Here is a 19552-nt window from a genome sequence, read left to right as displayed (position 1 = left end):
GGCAGGGGTGATCTCTGGTAGGAGGCGGTTCACCTGGCTCCCATCCGGCAGCCACAAATTATTAACGGAGTCATAGGACCGACTCCTGCGAATCTATATGCACCATCTCTACTGTCTAATCTAAGATTGCACTGTCTATGGATTACACAGCATAGATAAATAAGCCACATTGTATGTAGTATATTTTATAATTCAAAACAGCCATCTGGCCAACATGTATTTTTTATCCCCAAAAGATATAATTAAAATTACTATAAACAAAAAGTCACAATAATGTAGCTGTTTTTCCTTAGAGGGAATTTATCAGTGGGATCCACCCTCCTATATGAAGGTCCTCTTAGGTTAAATTAAATCATACCATTAAATCTGCAATCTAATGTCTTAATCTTCCAGGTTTTTCTTAATATGTAAATGAGCTGTTAAGATCTATGGGCTGGACACTGATCTTCCTGAGAGTCTGCCTCCAGAGCTTATTTTAAATTAAAGGGGGAGTTACCAGTGTGAGACATGTAATGACCGACAGTCTGGTCTCCTGATTTCACTGAAGAGTTGAGTGTGATTAGAACTAGACAGATAAAGCACAAAGATGGAGGGTGAAAAAGCTTCACCCCTCTAAAATACACATTCATTGGCCAAATAAACACAATAAAGAAGTAAGGAAGGTGAATATAAAATTTAACAGGCTAAAATTAGTCAACCACATAAAATAAAAAATGGGTCACCTGCATCACCTAAATACATACGGAGATGCACAAAGGGAGGCACGAGAGGCACATAAGGTCAGGCCACGACCACTCAGCACGTGAAGGTCAGCTGTAGACTGTCCTTGTAAGGACGTGAGTCTTTGAGGATGCTAAAGGTCAGTCGGTTATCATAGGAACTCTCAAGGGTAACATCAGGACTCCTCCTACACTGGCCACAGGAACCATGGAGACTCAGACCATTGGCGACTACTCCACTTACATCATAATTGGGTGAGATTGTTCCCTTCATTACCTATTATTGTCAGTTGTGCACATTAATTGACTTGACAGGTATGATTTTATAACTTAGAGTAAAGTAATTTAATTATTATGGGTCTCAACGGAAGTGAGACCTTTTGCCTTAGGCACACCATTGTCAGTTTTGTCCAATACAGGGAGATTGGGATTTTCTGTATTTGTGCGTATGTACTTATGTGATGCGAGTAACCCGTTTTTTACCTTATGTGGTTGACTAATTTTAACCTATTACGTAAAAGTTAAGTTTTATATTTGCCTTCTTTGCTTCTTTATTGTGATTATATAGCAGCATTGAGTTGTGCCTCATTACGAAAACATCTGCAGCTCTCCTCACAGTGCTGTTATATTAGTTGTACTGCCCCTCTTCCACACTGGCTACATGTGAGATGGAAGCTGAAAAAGTGTTAGTTGTAGTCAGGCACAGCACTGCTTCAGAGCTGATAGCACTATGAAAGGACAACTGCAACTGCACATGTGTTTGTAATGAATCAAAGCCTAGCTCTGATGTACTGTGTTAGCTATCATCACTAACATCTCTATAGTGAGATGTGGAGAGCAGACTGTCAGTAATTACATTGCTCACACTGGTAATGCCCCCTTTCATTTAAAATAAGCTCTGAAGGCAGATTCTTATGCAGATCTTTGTTCAATGCCTTGATCTTAACAGCTTATTCACATATAAGAAAAATGTGGATTCCTGTTGAATAAGTCATTTGATCGCAGATATCAAGGTATCATTTTAATCAGCTTCTTATAACCTACATGCCCATATAGATGGCTTTGTAAGGTCCATCTTACTGATAGATTCCCTTTAAAAAAATATGCAGTGTATCCAAATTCTCCTGTAACCTGTTATATTTATTGCTGCATTCTACCAAGTTGTGCATACAGTCCTTACGAAGACCCATGTGTCTACATAGTTACAATAGAGCCAAAAACACTACACACTGTAAACTATTACAACATGGTACCATGGTATTCTCTCCAGCGATGTCTTATGATGTGCACATGCGCCCTCCTGTGAAGCGTCCTTTCCATCCCATGACTTCTCTGTGATGGGTGCGCATACCTTAGAGCCATGCAGACGTGTCCTCGCTCCCGCGCCCCAGTCATATTCATTGTACGCTATACTGGTTACCCAGGGTATTTAAGGTCCTGTCAGAAGAAGCGCACACCATCCCCCACGATAAAGTGTAATATGTGAAACGTGCATCGGGGACCCTGGGGTGCTTTCCTAACTGACTTCTTCTGTACCAGATTGAGTCATTGCATGCTTATAACTTTCACACACAAAAGGTTCATTCATTTCATAATAAAGGCTATGAGATCATGATTGCCATTTTTGTTGTGGGTCTGGGTTATTAAATATTTTGCCTGACATTTTGGCACCATATACTTTGTCAGACTTTTGCTGTGATAACTTTATTCTCTGTTCTCTTGCATTTTTCATTGCTGTGTATCAAAAAAATGTTTTGTACCTTTGAAGCATTTAACCCCTTTACCCCCAAGGGTGGTTTGCACGTTAATGACCGGGCCAATTTTTACAATTCTGACCACTGTCCCTTTATGAGGTTATAACTCTGGAACGCTTCAACGGATCCTGATGATTCTGACACTGTTTACTCAAGACATATTGTACTTCATGGTAGTGGTAACATTTCTTTGATATTACCTGTGTTTATTTGTGAAAAAACAGAAATTTGGCGAAAATTTTGCAATTTTCCAACTTTGAATTTTTATGCCCTTAAATCACAGAGACATGTCACACAAAATACTTAATAAGTAACATTTCCCACATGTCTACTTTACATCAGCACAATTTTGGAACCAAAATTTTTTTTTGTTAGGGAGTTATAAGGGTTAAAAGTTGACCAGCAATTTCTCGTTTTTACAACACCATTTTTTTTAGGGACCACATCACATTTGAAGTAATTTTGAGGGGTCTATATGATAGAAAATAACCAAGTGTGACACCATTCTAAAAACTGCACCCATCAAGGTGCTCAAAACCACATTCAAGAAGTTTATTAACCCTTCAGGTGTTTCCCAGGAATTTTTGGAATGTTTAAAAAAAATTAACATTTAACTTTTTTCACAAAAAATTTAATTCAGCTCCAATTTGTTTTATTCTACCAAGAGTAAAAGGGGAAAATGGACCCCAAAAGTTGTTGTACAACTTGTTCTGAGTACGCCGATATCCCATATGTGGGGGTAAACCACTGTTTGGGCGCATGGCAGAGCTTGGAAGGGAAGGAGCGCCGTTTGACTTTTCAATGCAAAATTGACTGGAATTGAGATGGGACGCCATGTTGCGTTTGGAGAGCCCCTGATGTGCCTAAACATTGAAACCCCCCCAAAAGTGACACCATTTTGGAAAGTAGACCCCCTAAGGAACTGATCTAGATGTGTGGTGAGAAATTTAACCCACTAAGTGCTTCACAGAAGTTTATAATGCAGAGCCGTAAAAATAAAAAATCATATTTTTTCAAAAAAATGATCTTTTCGCCCCCAACTTTTTATTTTCCCAGGGGGAAGAGAAGAAATTGGACCCCAAAAGTTGTTGTGAAATTTGTCCTCAGTATGATGATACCCCATATGTGGGGGTAATCCACTGTTTGGGTACATGGCAGAGCTCAGAAGGGAATAAGCGCCATTTGACTTTTCAATGCAAAATTGACTGAAATTGAGATGGGATGCCATGTCGCGTTTGGAGAGCCTCTGATGTGCCTAAACATTGAAACCCCCCACAAATGACACTATTTTGGAAAGTAGACCGCCTAAGGAACTTATCTAGATGTGTGGTGAGCACTTTGACCCACCAAGTGCTTCAAAGAAGTTTATAATGCATAGCAAAAATTATCTTTTTGCCCACTATTTTTTATTTTCCCAAGGGTAACAGAAGAAATTGGACCCCAAAAGTTGTTGTGCAATTTGTCCTGAGTACGATGATACCCCATATGTTAGGGTAAACCCCTGTTTGGGCGCATGGGAGAGCTCGAAAGGGAAGGAGCACTGTTTTACTTTTCCAAAGTAGAATTGGCTGGAATTGAGATTGGACGCCATGTCGCGTTTGGAGAGCCCTTGTTGTGCCTAAACAGTGGAAACCTTCAATTCTAACTGAAACCCTAACCCAAACACACCCCTAATCCAAACATGCCCCTAACCCTAAAACCCAACCACACCCCTAACCCCAACCACACCCAACTCCAACACACCCCTAACCCTAACCACACCCCTAAATCCAACACACCCCTAACACTAATCCCAACCATAACCCTAACCACACCCCTAACCCTGACACACCCCTAACCGTAATCCCAACCGTAAATGTAATCCAAACCCTAAACCTAACTTTAGCCCCAACCCTAAATTTAGCCCCAACCCTAACTTTAGCCCCAACCCTAACTGTAGCCCTAACCCCAACCCTAGCCCCACCCCAACCCTAGCCCCAACCCCAGCCCCAACCCCAACTCTAGCACCAACCCTGGCCCTAACCCTAGCCCTAACCCTAATGGGAAAATGGAAATATTTACATTTTTCTTTAATTTTATTATTTTTCCCTAACTAAGGGGGTGATGAAGGGGGGGTTGATTATTTTTTATAGCGGGTTTTTTAGCGGATTTTTATGATTGGCAGCTGTCACACACCAAAAGATGCTTTTTATTGCAAGAAATAGTTTTTGCGTCTCCACATTTTGGGAGCTCAAATTTTTCCATACTTTGGTCCACAGAGTCATGTGAGGTCTTGTTTTTTGCGGGACGAGTTGACATTTTTATTGGTACCATTTTTGGGCATGTGACATTTTTTGATTGCTTATAATTTCTGATTTTTGTGAGGCAGAATGACCAAAAACCAGCTATTCAAGAATTTCTTTTGGGGGGGAGCATTTATACCGTTCCACGTTTCGTAAAATTGATAAAGCAGTTTTACTCTTCGGGTCAGTACAATTACAGCGATACCTCATTTATATGTTTTTTTTTGCTTTCGCGCTTTTATACGATAAAAACTATTTTATATAAAAAATAATTATTTTTGCATCGCTTTATTCTGAGGACTATAACTTTTTTATTTTTTCGCTGATGATGCTGTATGGCGGCTCATTTTTTGCGGGACAAGATGACGTTTTCAGTGGCACCATGGTTATTTATATCCGTCTTTTGATCGCGTGTTATTCCACTTTATGTTTGGAGGTATGATAATAAAGCGTTGTTTTTTGCCTTTTTTTACGGTGTTCACTGAAGGGGTTAACTAGTGGGACAGTTTTATAGGTTGGGTCGTTACGGATGCGGTGATACTAAATATGTGTACTTTTATTGTTTTTTTTTAATTTAGATAAAGAAATGTATTATTTATGGGAACAATATTTTTATTTTTTTCTTTATTTAGGATTTTTTTTTTTACACACCTGAATATTTTTTTTTGTACACTATAACTTTGCCCCAGGGGGGCATCATGTTATAGGGTCAGATCGCTGATCTGACACTTTGCACAGCACGGTGTCAGATCAGCGATCTGACAGGCAAGGCTGCAGGCTTACCAGCGCCTGCTCTGAGCAGGCGCTGGTAAGTCACCTCCCTGCAGGACCAGGAAGCAGCCCCTTGGCCATTTTGGATCCGGGGCCAGCAGGGAGGAGATAGAAGACCCTCAGAGCAACGCAAGCACATCGCGTTGCTCCGAGGGTCTCAGGGAAGCACGCAGGGAGCCCCCTTCCTGCGCGATGCTTCCTTATATCGCCGGAACATGCGATGTTTGATTGCGGTGTTCCAGGGGTTAATGTGCCAGGAGCGGTCCGGAACGTATTATCCCGTCGGTGGTCATACGAGCCAACCCCACCTCGACGGGATAGTACGTCATATGTCAGAAAGGGGTTAAGGACTCCAAATTTCCTCTTTTTCTAAACATAGTTATCAACTATAAAATACTCAAGGTAAAGTTTTATGCCGCATGTTAATCTCTTTTGCTTGCCATATCTTTGTTCTGTAGGTTACCAAAAAAGTATCAGAAAGAAAAGCGTACACAAAAGCAAAAATATTATTCTGCATTGGAGCTGTATACACAAAACAGGAGAATATTTTAAGGCCATGTTCACACAGTGCGTTTTTTACCGCGGAACCGCGGCGGTTTTGCCGCTGCGGTTCCGCAGCTGTTTTCCATGCAGGGTACAGTACACTGTACCCTATGGAAAACAGGACACACTGTGCACATGGTCCGGAAATTGTTAAAAAAAAGACGCGCTGAATAGCTCCCGGAAAAAAGAAGGAGCATGTCAATTCTTTTTCCGGAGCCGCAGCGGTTCTGCACCCATAGACCTCCATTGTGAGGTCCAAACCGCAGTAAAACCCGCAGATCAAAAATATATCTGCGGGTTTTACTGCGATTTGATGTGCAGAACCGCTGCAGCAGGAAGTGCGGGGAGCGGGCGGAAGTGCGTGGGCGGAGTGTGGCTGCCCCCCCCCCCGTGTTCCGATCCCGCCCCCCCCGTGCTCCGATGCCCCCCCCCAGTGCTCCGATGCCCCCCCCCAGTGCTCCGATGCCCCCCCCGTGCCCTAATCTCCCCCCCTTATACTCACCCGGCGTCCCGGTGTCCGTCCGGCCGTCTTCTCCCTGGGCGCCGCCATCTTGCAAAATGGCGGGCGCATGCGCAGTGCGCCCGCCGAATCTGCCGGCTGGCAGATTCGTTCCAAAGTGCATTTTGATCACTGAGATATAACCTATCTCAGTGATCAAAATAAAAAAATAGTAAATGACACCCCCCCCCCTTTGTCACCCCCATAGGTAGGGACAATAAAAAAAATAAAGAATTTTTTTTTTTTTTTTTTTCACTAAGGTTAGAATAGGGGTAGGGGTAGGGTTAGGGGTAGGGTTAGGGTTAGGGTTAGGGTTAGGGTTAGGGTTAGGGGTAGGGGTAGGGTTAGGGTATTTTCAGCCATTTTAACCCTAAAAAAATTCCTAGAAAACACACAGACTCTGGCTAGAAAACTGCATCAAAAAAACGCATCAAAAAACGCATCAAAAAACGCATCAAAAACGGACCAAAAAAGGACCAAAAAAAGGACCTGCGTTTTCTGCCAAGAGCTGCAGTTTTTTAAAAAACAGTCAGGAAAAAAAAAGGATGGAAATCCTGAACGTGTGAACATACCCTAAGGAAGTTTTACGATTATACAATTTTTAGCCTTTAAGCTTCCATGGGTTTTCTCACCACCCTTGCTCCAGCGTGGCCTCTCCACCTCTCCTCTGCTCCCAGTAAGGGTATGTTCACACGTTCAGGATTTCCATCCTTTTTTTTTCAGGACAGTTTTTTTAAAAAACTGCAGCTCTTGGCAGAAAACGCAGGTCCTTTTTTTGTCCTTTTTTGATGCGTTTTTGATGCGTTTTTTTATCCTTTTTTTACTGTGTTTCCTAGGAAGCTTTTTAGGGCTAAAATGGCTGAAAATACCCTAACCCTACCCCTACCCCTACCCCTACCCCTAACCCTACCCCTACCCCTAACCCTACCCCTACCCCTAACCCTACCCCTAACCCTACCCCTAACCCTAACCCTACCCCTACCCCTAACCCTACCCCTAACCCTAACCCTAACCCTACCCCTAACCCTACCCCTAACCCTAACCCTACCCCTAACCCTACCCCTAACCCTACCCCTAACCCTACCCCTAACCCTAACCCTATTCTAACCTTAGTGAAAAAAAAAAAAAAAAAAATTCTTAATTTTTTTATTGTCCCTACCAATGGGGGTGACAAAGTGGGGGGGGGGTGTCATTTACTATTTTTTTATTTTGATCACTGAGATAGGTTATATTTTGCAAAATGGCGGCGCCCAGGGAGAAGACGGCCGGACGGACACCGGGACGCCGGGTAAGTATAAGGGGGGGAGATTAGGGCACGGGGGGGCATCGGAGCACTGGGGGGGGGGGCATCGGAGCACGGGGGGGGGGCATCGGAGCACGGGGGGGCGGGATCGGAGCACGGGGGGGCAGCCACACTCCGCCCACGCACTTCCGCCCGCTACCCCGCACTTCCTGCTGCAGCGGTTCTGCACATCAAATCGCAGTAAAACCCGCAGATATATTTTTGATCTGCGGGTTTTACTGCGATTTTGACCTCACAATGGAGGTCTATGGGTGCAGAACCGCTGCGGTTCAGGAAGAAGAATTGACATGCTCCTTCTTTTTTCCGGGAGCTATTCAGCGCGGCTTTTTTTTTACAATTTCCGGACCATGTGCACAGTGTGTCCTGTTTTCCATAGGGTACAGTGTACTGTACCCTGCATGGAAAACAGCTGCGGAACCGCAGCGGCAAAACCGCCGCGGTTCCGCGGTAAAAAACGCACTGTGTGAACATGGCCTAACTGTTTATAGGGTGCAGCCGTAATATCACAAATACACATTACCACTGCAGCCAGTACACAATTACCAGGAGCAGTGATGCAGACAGGAGCCCATGATTAAGCCTTTGTTTGTTATTTTTAACCTTTGGAAGTCTGCAGGCTAAAAAAAATATTAACAAAAAAATCCAAGACTGCTTGGGGACATTTTTATTTAAACAATTAAACTATTTATTTTAAAAGTGCAAATACCCTATAAGCTCCCATAATTGCATGGGGAAGGCAGGGATGGTGTTATTCTCCTCCTTCTCAGCATAATACAAATAACATAAATTACCAATATTTCAACAATTATTGGGGTTTTCTGATTTTTAAAAAGTGCGTGCAAATTTTTAACTTATTTCACTTACTAATGTATAGTCTGTATCTAAATTTGCTCTGCTTTTTCCGAAATATTGGCCTGCATAAGCTTATGCAAATGTAAAGTGCGCGAGAGTGGTAGGTAGTCTTGACCGAGTTGCTGTCCAGTTACGCTTTAGCACTTTACAGACGAATGGTGTCCAGTGTGCTATCAAGTTTGGAGTGCATCACACTCGCTTGTAGGCCACAGGCCTCTGCTGTCTCGAGGCTTCCATCCTCGGGAGATGCCACCCACAATTCAGGGGACACCAAGTTCTTTACAACAGGCAAACGATTACTAGTCAATTCAAGTTCATCAGGTGGTGATAATTGTGATAGGGCACAGCATTTCATGTTTCTTCCCTCATTAGTACAGTAACTCTTCAGCCCTACCAGGTGTTCGTCCTAGACTACCCCCAAGCCCTTTGACTCCATCAGCCTCAGAGATCTTCTTTCCCCTTCAGCAGTGCACCCGGGATCAGCGACATGCCCCCATGTAATTCCACGTCCACTGAGCTCAACGTGTCAGAAAACCAGGCCCGCTCCTTGGTACCTGGATCGAGCCCTAGGCTCTAGACGTTACAGGAATGTGCATCAGGGATATCAGTATGGCCTCCCACTGCCTTGAACAATTGGCCCATGCTACCCCTAGCAAATTACTGCACCTGAACTTGACCTTGACACTGCACTTCTCTAACCACTCACTGGCAGAAGTGTCCCTCTATTATTTACACTAGTTCCCACCCACTGGGTTGCTTATGTGACGCCCAGGAGATCGGGATACCCAGCACCGGACGAATGGAGTCTGTCTCTTGAGGGGGATGTCACGGGTGGCTTGACCCGGTGCTGTGGCCTCAGGCAATGCACAGTGTAAGGGGTATCATGAGGGGACAGGCACTTACTTGATCAGCAGTAGGTTCTCCCAGCGGTGACGATCTCGATCCTGGATAGATGGCTATTGTCCAAATGAAAGACTGAGGCACTGAAACGTTTAACCAGTTTACTTTAACATAAAAGGATTTACAACCAGTCCTGTCACCGGAGTCTGTATGGGAACTCTGAGTTACTTTGACCCTGCCGGGGTCTTCGCCTCTTATTGTGCGCAATTTCTGTGTGGCCCTGCTGCTGTATGTGAACTGGCTGCCGGCCCAATCTGTCCCCTCCGGGTCCTGGTTCGACGGGCAACCCGAGTCCTTTTATCGGTTTACCCCCTCTGGGAGTACCGCTGAACTCTGTGTCTGTTGCTGCATCCGACCCTAGTGAAGCTGATATCACCTCACGTTTTTCCGGTTGCTGTATTATGTATAATGAATACAGCCACGGATCCGGTATCCGTCTTTGCGCCTGTTCTGGGTAGTGATTAATGCTACCCGGTTCTCACAATGTCCTTTTTCTCTATCCCTCTTCTCCTCAGGCCGGTGATTTAGGCCTGGTAACAGTCACAGGGCTGTTAGAGATTCAACTGTATGACCTCTCACTATCAGCTCCTTGGCCCAACTGCCATTTCTTCTCTCAGACCAGAATGGATCAAGGGGAGTCTCTGGAGCTCCCCCTTCTGGCCGGAGGTGGTAGTGCAGTCTTGCTATTTTAGTATTTGTACTTACTGTCAGTAACTATTTTTGTGGCAAATACCCCTAGGGGTGCCACATTCCCCCTTAGTTAAGAACAGTACTCCGGGACTGTGGGACAATAACATTTTGAAATAACAATTAATATGTACAGAGTCTTAAAAATGAAAAGTTACAAAAACCACTCAAGGAAACAAAAATAGAGTTCTGTAAAAAGTCACTTCAAATAGCGTCCATTAATACAGTTCTATCCTTGAAGGTATTAGGAACGGCACTGTACTTAGTGTCCAGGAATTTAGTTCCATTTTTCCAACGGAGTTATCAATATAAAGTCTAAAGAAAGTTCAAAAAGAGCAAAAAGCAAAGTTCAAAAAGCAGTCTTTCCGGAGCTTTGATTTAGTGCCTCCGGGCTGATAAAAAGTTCAAGAATATGCAATAAGTTCATACAGACAAGTCTCTGTAGGCACTGGGCTTAAACGTTGCAGACTGATAGCAATGACTATACTACATTTTCTGTTTAACTATATACGGCATAACATATATACAATTCACATTATGAGCTTTATAGTTGGTAATCTGCATACCTGGCCGGTAATTGACCCTGGGTACTACGCTGTGATCTACGTAATAGCGGTGTCTCTTCATGTGGTGTACTACTGTCTACTGCGGATGTAGTATCTGCCCGCTCTGCTAAAGATAATTCCACGACTATGGAGTTGGCAAGTCCACCGTGAATGGGATTACTCTGACCAGGAATCTGTTCTTCCTGGCCTGGAACCTCCTGTAGTACGGGGTCAGCCTCTTCCTGTCTTGGGACTTCTGGTATTGGGTTCGGTGTTGGGTAAAAGGCCACCATGGGAACCACTACTGCACCATGGTATGTTAGTAGGGTTTTGGGAAAGTCTCCTATACAGGTGTGATACACTTCCTCTTCTTTTTCCTTTACTGGTTGAACCTGTATGGGTTGAATAACTTCTGGTTCTGGCTGGACAACGTCTGGCTCTTTCAATGCTTCCGGACATAATTTAAGATTGTCTCTTGACACTAGTACAGATGTTAAGCCTCCGTATTTGCTAATGAGACACATTTTAGGATTATCCACTCTTGTTGGTAAAACTGTGTAGGGTACGGCTTCCCACTGATTGTCCAGTTTATTGGTTCGACGATTTCTCTTGAGCACTTGGTCACCCGGTCTTAATGGGGTCGCTAGAGCATTCTGGTTGAAAGTTCGCTCTTGTCTTTCTCTAGTTTGCTGAAGGCTTCTTTCCACACTCTCTTGCACTTGGCGATACTGCTTTTGCCGTATGATATCCCAATTGGAGTCTTGAACTTCTGCGTCTGGTTTCAGAATTACCATTTCTAGATCGATTGGTAATTGGCCGGGTCTTGCACGCATAAGGTAAGCTGGGGTGCAGTTGGTGGAGCTCACCGGGACATGATTATACAGATCCACCAAGTCAGGCAATTTCTCTGGCCATTGATTCCTTTCTGTCTCAGGTAAAGTCTTTAGTAGGTCTATTACAATATGGTTCATCTTCTCGCATAAGCCGTTTGTTTGTGGATGATAGGCCGTCGTCCGGATCTTTTTGCAACCATACATATTACAGAATTCTCTGAAGATCTCTGATTCAAAGGCTGTACCTTGGTCGGTGAGAACCTGTTCCGGATATCCATGGGGTCTACAAAAGTACGTTTGGAACGCTTTGGCTGCTGTTTTTGCTGTCAGATCTTTTACGGGTACTACTACCAAGAAACGTGAATAATGGTCCACGATGGTCAAGGCATAGACATAGCCGGACCGGCTTGGTGTCAACTTCACGTGGTCCATGGCTACAAGTTCAAGTGGTTGTTTGGTGATTATGGGCTGCAGTGGTGCTCTTTGGTTCTTTTGATCGTTTCTTCTGAGGTTGCACGGGCCACAATTTCTGCACCACTGTTCGATTGATTTTCTCATCCCGACCCAATAAAATCTTTCTCTTAGAAGTACTTCTAACTTTTTCCAACCGAAGTGACCAGCACCATTATGGTAAGCTTCGAGGACCATCTTCACATCTTGTTTAGGCACAATAATCTGCCAAACCAATTCATGTGTTTTCGGATTGGTGTATCTTCTACAGAGCTTCCCTTGATAAAGGAACATTTTGCCTCTCTCTTTCCAGAGCTGATGCGTCTCTTCTGGGGCATCCTCATAGGGATATGCACTTTGCTCAGTCAACAGTTCCTTCACCAACTTCACAGCCGGATTGCTGTCTTGGGTGTCAGCCCATCTATGGTGTGCTAACGGATTAAAATTCACCTCTTGTTGTTTCTGATAGGTACTTGACTGATGATGTTTTGCCTTGGGACGATGGAAGGCTGGTAGTTCAATTTCTTCAAGCTCCCCCGTTTCCTCTTCTACATCTCTCAAGTGTGGCATCCGGGATAGGGCATCGGCATTTCCATTCTTGCGACCTGCTCGATACTTGATTATGAAGTTGTAATTAGATAACCGGGCTATCCATCGCTGTTCTAACGCACCTAATTTGGCTGTGTCCAGGTGGGTCAACGGATTGTTGTCAGTATAGACAATAAATTCTGCAGCGGCCAGATAGTGTTTGAAACGCTCCGTCACAGCCCAAACTACTGCCAGTAGTTCCAATTTGAAGGAGCTGTAATTTTCTGAATTTCTTTCAGTAGGCCGGAGCTTTCTACTTGCAAAGGCGATGACTTTCTCCCGACCTTCTTGCTTTTGTGACAGCACCGCTCCTAGTCCCACATTACTGGCATCGGTGTAGAGGATGAAAGGTTTATGGTAATCTGGGTATGCCAGAACCTCTTCTCCGGTTAGTGCCTTCTTTAGTTGTTCAAAGGAGTCTTCCCTTTCGTCGTTCCACTGAAAAGGAGGGTTTCGGTTTGAAGGTTTCTTCGTCTGCCCTACCAAGGTGTCTTGCAAGGGTGCTGCCAACTTGGTAAATCCTTTTATAAATCTGCGATAGTAACCCACCAATCCCAGGAATTGTCTCACTTCTTTTGCGCTGGTAGGTCTTGGCCAATCCCTTATGGCGCTTATTTTCTCGGGATCTGGTGCTACTCCCTCCGAACTCACGATGTGTCCCAGGTACTGTACCTTTGGCTTGAGAAGGTGACATTTGGATGGCTTGACTTTCATGCCATACCTGGATAAGGCTTCGAACACTTCTGCCAGGTCTATTAAGTGTTGTTCGTAAGTCTTTGAGTAGACGATCACATCATCTAGGTACAGGAGGACGGTCTCGAAGTTCTTGTGTCCGAGGCAGCATTCCATCAGCCGCTGGAAGGTACCGGATGCGTTGCAGAGTCCGAACGGCATGCGATTAAATTCACATAGACCCATTGGTGTGATGAATGCCGTCTTTTCCTTATCTCTCTCAGCCACAGGGACTTGCCAATACCCGCTTGTTAAGTCTAAGGTGGAAAAATAATTAGCAGATTTCAAAGCAGTTAAGGACTCTTCTATCCTAGGCAAGGGGTAGGCGTCTTTATGGGTGATGTTATTAATCTTCCGGTAGTCTACGCACATTCTCATGGTTCCGTCCTTTTTTTTGACAATCACTAGAGGGGCCGCCCAGGGGCTACAGCTGTCTCTTATTACCCCGGCCTGTTTCATTTCCCTCAGCATATCTTTTGCACATTGATAGTGAGCGGGCGGTATGGGTCTATATCTTTCTTTTATTGGGGGATGGTCACCTGTGGGGATTGTGTGTTCTACCCCTTCTATCCGTCCGAAGTCCAATGGGTGTTTACTGAAGACTTGTTCATATTCCGTCACTAGCCTATACACCCCTTGTTTTTGATGGGTAGGTGTTGAATTTATGCCCACGTGTAGCTGTTGGCACCAATCCTCCATTTCTCCATCTGAGCCATTGCCTTCCACCTGACAGGTTGGTTCTAAGGGCTCAATGGTTGTGATGGCATTGTTGTCAACAGTATATAGCTTTGCCATTGTAGCATACCTTGGCAAAGTGACCTCTTCCTCTCCACAGTTCAAAAGTCGTACCGGCACTCGTCCCCGGTGTACCTCGACTATCCCTCGTGCTGTGAGTATAGTGGGCCTGCTGTCGGTGTACAGTGGTTCTATTAAGGCTTGATAATCTCGTCCCTTAGTACCAATGGCTGCTCTACACCATACCAGCATTTCTGTTTTTGGTGGGATTACAATAGACGTTGGATCACTTACCCTCACACTGCCGATTTCTCCACCTGCAACTTCTACCTGTTGCCTTAACATCAATACTTTTATTTCCCTCCGGAGAACTCTCTGCTGGCAGGATTGGGCAGTTTCAGCAATTTGCTGTAAGACAGAAATGACTTCGGAAAAGCAGTTCTCTAACACATTCATTCCTATCAATACAGTTGGTTCACAGTTCCGCCGGTCAACATCAACAACAATTATACCCTGTTTCTTCAGTTCTACTTTACCAATCTTTATGGTCATCTCCCTGAATCCTAGTTTCGGTACCAACTTACCATTACTGGCCCATATATCTAGTTCAACATCAGAGGGCCCTTTATCAATATCTGCATCAGCCCAGTACCTCTTATAAAGGATATACGGTATAGATGAAATCTGGGAACCTGTGTCCAGCAAAGCGTTGAGGGGAATTCCGTCCAGCACGATAGGGATAATGGGTCGTCCTCCGATGTACCTGTCGTGCCAGGGTGTTGGGCCTTGAAAGTTCATTCCTGCGAAGCGGCCCGCATTCCCAGGGGATTCCCGTTTAAATCACAATCTCGTGCAAAGTGGCCCGGCTGCTGGCAACGGCGGCAAATGGGCTGTCCATCTGGTTGGTAGCGGTTGCGGGGTCGTCCTCTCCATGTCGGGTATCTCCGGGGTCTCATCCATGGAACATCCTCTCTACAGTTTGCCAACTCCATCTTGTGTCCTCTCATCTCCTGCATGGTTTTAGCCATTGAAGCAACAACATCAGCTAAAGAGTCAAGCTTTTGTTGAAGAGCCTCATTAGTACTGGGCCCCAGGTGCTTAGCAATGGCCCCAGACATAGCTGATGTCACTGGCACTCCCTGTTGTTGAGGTGCCTCTGCCATGGGTTGCGCAGGATCCTGATCTCGAGGTGCCTCTGCCAGCTGGAGACGTATAGCGCTCTCCTTTAATTGGGCAAATGTCAATTCAGGGTTCTTAAAAACAAGCATGCTCACATGCCCCCGGTGAGAAGGGGTGTAGAGTCCCTCAATAAATTGATCTCTTAGCAGTTTATCCGCTCCGGTGTTAAAAATGGGTTCAGCCAGTGTAAGTGATTTAAGGGCTTCCTGCAGGTTTAAGGCAAAGTCTCTCACGCCCTCATTAGCTTTTTGTTTGCAACTAAAGAATCGTATTTTAGCTTTGCTGCTGGCCGTGGTTTCAAATGTAGCTTTTAATCCAGCAAATATGCGTTCAACAGTGCCTTTTAGATCAGCTGCCCATGCTGTGACTTCTCGCTTAGCATGGCCACTTAACTGCATCATCAGGAGACTAACACGCTGAACTTTACCCACAGGGAACATGTCAAAATGGGCCAGCATCTTTTCTCTGAAATCGTCAAGGGTATTAGGCTCACCTTCATACATTGGAAGCCATGGGCCACCCGGGGTATATGGCATCAGCACCGGCATGATGGGCACCACTCCTTGCACCGCTGCGCTGCCGGACTCTCTATTGACACTCTGTCTTTCAGCTGCATTAGCGTTGCCGAGTGCTGCGGCGTCTCCGTGCTGCGACATACTGTGCCCCCTTAGTTAATCCGGACCCTTCCGGTCCTCCGCTTCCGTCGGGATAGTGTAGATTCGTTCCGCTGTGCAGCAGGATCGATTTTCCCCTTGCTCTGATGTCAGAGCGCTCAGCTTGGTGCCGCCAACAATGACACGCCCCCTGCTGCTCCCACCCACCGCGCTCTGTAATGGCGGATTCTGAAGTTTTTCAGTTAGACTGGGGCTCAGGTGATGGCGTAGCTCAATTAACAGTCTCGTGCCTAACGGTTATGAAGTGATTACCTCAGGGGATGGCGGCCATCTTTACTCCATTATAACCAATGGGGAAAAGTCACTTTCAATAGTTTTCAATGGGGAATGGATTTTTCTTTAATAAAGTCAATTTTCAAGATTTTTCATCCCAGTTTTCACAGTTTTGGGCTCCAATCACGGCACACAATACCCGGTATACGGGCTGGCTAGATCCTGTTCGTGACGCCAATTGTGACGCCCAGGAGACCGAGATACCCAGCACCGGACGAATGGAGTCTGTCTCTTGAGGGGGATGTCACGGGTGGCTTGACCCGGTGCTGTGGCCTCAGGCAATGCACAGTGTAAGGGGTATCATGAGGGGACAGGCACTTACTTGATCAGCAGTAGGTTCTCCCAGCGGTGACGATCTCGATCCTGGATAGATGGCTATTGTCCAAATGAAAGACTGAGGCACTGAAACGTTTAACCAGTTTACTTTAACATAAAAGGATTTACAACCAGTCCTGTCACCGGAGTCTGTATGGGAACTCTGAGTTACTTTGACCCTGCCGGGGTCTTCGCCTCTTATTGTGCGCAATTTCTGTGTGGCCCTGCTGCTGTATGTGAACTGGCTGCCGGCCCAATCTGTCCCCTCCGGGTCCTGGTTCGACGGGCAACCCGAGTCCTTTTATCGGTTTACCCCCTCTGGGAGTACCGCTGAACTCTGTGTCTGTTGCTGCATCCGACCCTAGTGAAGCTGATATCACCTCACGTTTTTCCGGTTGCTGTATTATGTATAATGAATACAGCCACGGATCCGGTATCCGTCTTTGCGCCTGTTCTGGGTAGTGATTAATGCTACCCGGTTCTCACAATGTCCTTTTTCTCTATCCCTCTTCTCCTCAGGCCGGTGATTTAGGCCTGGAAACAGTCACAGGGCTGTTAGAGATTCAACTGTATGACCTCTCACTATCAGCTCCTTGGCCCAACTGCCATTTCTTCTCTCAGACCAGAATGGATCAAGGGGAGTCTCTGGAGCTCCCCCTTCTGGCCGGAGGTGGTAGTGCAGTCTTGCTATTTTAGTATTTGTACTTACTGTCAGTAACTATTTTTGTGGCAAATACCCCTAGGGGTGCCACACTTATATCCTTAAAGGGATTATCCACTACTAGGAAAACCCCTTCTTAAACTAAAATGTTCGACCCTGATAAAATAAATAAACCTACACTCACCTCCCATGCCAGCTCGGTTCCCGCGTTGTCGGGTAGGCACTTGCTCTCCCCAGGGCTGTGATGCGGTGAAATGACACATGATGTCCGTTGCCCAATCAGAGCTGGCGTCACTGTCTCCGCCTCCTGTCAAAATGAACATGAAGTCTAAGATCAGCTGTAGCCCGGACTTCCACTTCATGCTCAGATTGTCCGAAGACTGAGTGAGTGACACCAGTGCTGATTTGGGCGCAGGGCATCACGTGTCATTTCACCGCATCAAGGCCACAGGACCGCGAGTGCCAACACCATGGGAAAGGAGCTAGCACAGGAGGTGAGTATAAGTTTGTGTTCAGGGGCAGGAACAGGGTAGGACAGTCCACATCCCTACACAAGTGATGTATTTAGGTTTGAATATTAGACATCAGTTTGATTTTATTTGCAATGGAACTAGTCATAGTGGTTATAGATGTCTATTTGTGATATTAGGAGGCCCTCTCCATGGAACATAGATCCACATTAGCACTGGTTCATCTCATCCCATATTGTCCCTTGCAGAAAATACTTTGTATATTTGACGAGTTTTGCAGCAGCTGCTCGGGAGCTTAGAGTTTGAACATTATTTGCACATAAATGGCCACAGCCTTCTTTGGCCGTCTTCCACCCCTGCCACACCCTATTCCCAACCTACAAAAGAAAGAATGAATGCCAGTATTCTGATAATGTAAAAAAAAAAATCTGGAAAAGGAAGTTTCCGGTAAGTTTCAGGGAGGTTTAAACTGCAACTAGGAGAATTACTAACTCTTCCAGGAATCCAACAGGTTTTCTCTTGGTCTAATTGACTTGTAAATATCACATAAGGGTAGCATGGATCATTGGCTTTTTGATTGTCTACTTAGTTGATCTACCTGTATAGAGGAATTCTGCAAGTGATACAAACCAATCATTGTAATGGAATATATGATCAACCCATGCTTAAAGGGGGTTTCCACTTTTAAAAGTAGTCCCAAAAAGATTTTAATTACCCCCCCACTTGAATCCAATGCCATCTCACCGCCACAGGCTCTTTTACCTGCAGTAGTGATGTCGTGCTGTTAGTGCCCATCACCGCTGCAACCAATCACTGTGCTAAGTGGCTCGTGTCATCAACATCAGCAAAACTGCTGAGCTCTGTGATTGGCTGCGGAAGTGATGTGTGCTGTGGTGGAGAGGCAGTGGTGAAGAACTGGACCAGGGAAGGTGGATACTTTGGGATTTTCTTATTTTTCATGAGCGTATATTAAGCATATGACATACATACTGTAGTTCTGTATCACCGAGTTTAATTAAAGAACACAGTGGTTCACATTCATGGAGACTAGGATAGCACACTATTCTATGTAAAGAAAATAATTCAAGCACATTGAAGGCACGAGCAGGCATATTTTTGCACCATTTTTATTTTTCTTCTTAATATATTTGACTAAAATGTTATCTCGTTTCTGACCGCGCCTCCTGTTCAGTATTTTATATATGACTTGTGAAATTTAAAAAAAAAAAAGACTCAAATTTGTTGAACAACATCAATTGTGACTTCTTAGGTACAGAGTATAAAGTCATAGCGCTTGAAATAAATGGTTTATCCATGGGGCAGTTGCTCTTTATAGCATCGCTCCACTAAAGGGGTCCTGTATAGCTGACAACCCTACACTTTAATAATAGCAATGTAGGGCATGTCACAAAGCGCTGTCTAAAGAAGGTTCAGAAGATTTATGGTGGTTTGTCATGTTGGAGATTACTCGTCACATAAACCAGGTTACGCCAGGAACATGTATAAATAAATCATACATCTGTGAATTTCTACATGATTTGCTTCATTCATGATTAGTATTGCTAATTCCAGGCAGTTTGATCACTTTATCTATTGTGTTATCACTTTCTGGTGAATAACTGGTGAATTTCGCGTTTATCATGAAACTTTGCAGATTCTTTGGGCAGAATTCATCAAACTGTCATTTTTCATGCCGGTCTTGATGAGGAGGTTGGGTTGGAGTGTAAGGCCCATGCCTCTTAATGGGGCAGGCGAGGCGTGAAGTGGCGTGCCCTTCTGCGTGGGAT

General features: G+C 44.9%; 1 protein-coding gene across 2 annotated transcripts in view; it reads right to left on the bottom strand.

Annotated features, from left to right (window-relative positions):
• The window catches only part of LOC138645022 (lipopolysaccharide-induced tumor necrosis factor-alpha factor homolog), a 61815-nt gene that overhangs the window by 34435 nt on the left and 7828 nt on the right, over window positions 1-19552 (bottom strand). Inside the window, exon 1 of one of the 2 annotated variants that reach the window (XM_069734012.1) lies at window positions 2071-2090. The exons of the other annotated variant lie outside the window; for it this stretch is intronic. The gene's annotated coding sequence lies outside the window, so the exon portion shown is untranslated. Of the gene's footprint in view, window positions 1-2070; window positions 2091-19552 lie in introns of those variants that run through there. 2 annotated transcript variants of the gene reach the window in all.

The sequence above is a fragment of the Ranitomeya imitator genome, chromosome 7 (genome assembly GCF_032444005.1).
Source record: "Ranitomeya imitator isolate aRanImi1 chromosome 7, aRanImi1.pri, whole genome shotgun sequence".
Lineage (NCBI taxonomy): Eukaryota > Metazoa > Chordata > Amphibia > Anura > Dendrobatidae > Ranitomeya > Ranitomeya imitator.
This window is presented reverse-complemented; position numbering and strand designations above follow the sequence as displayed.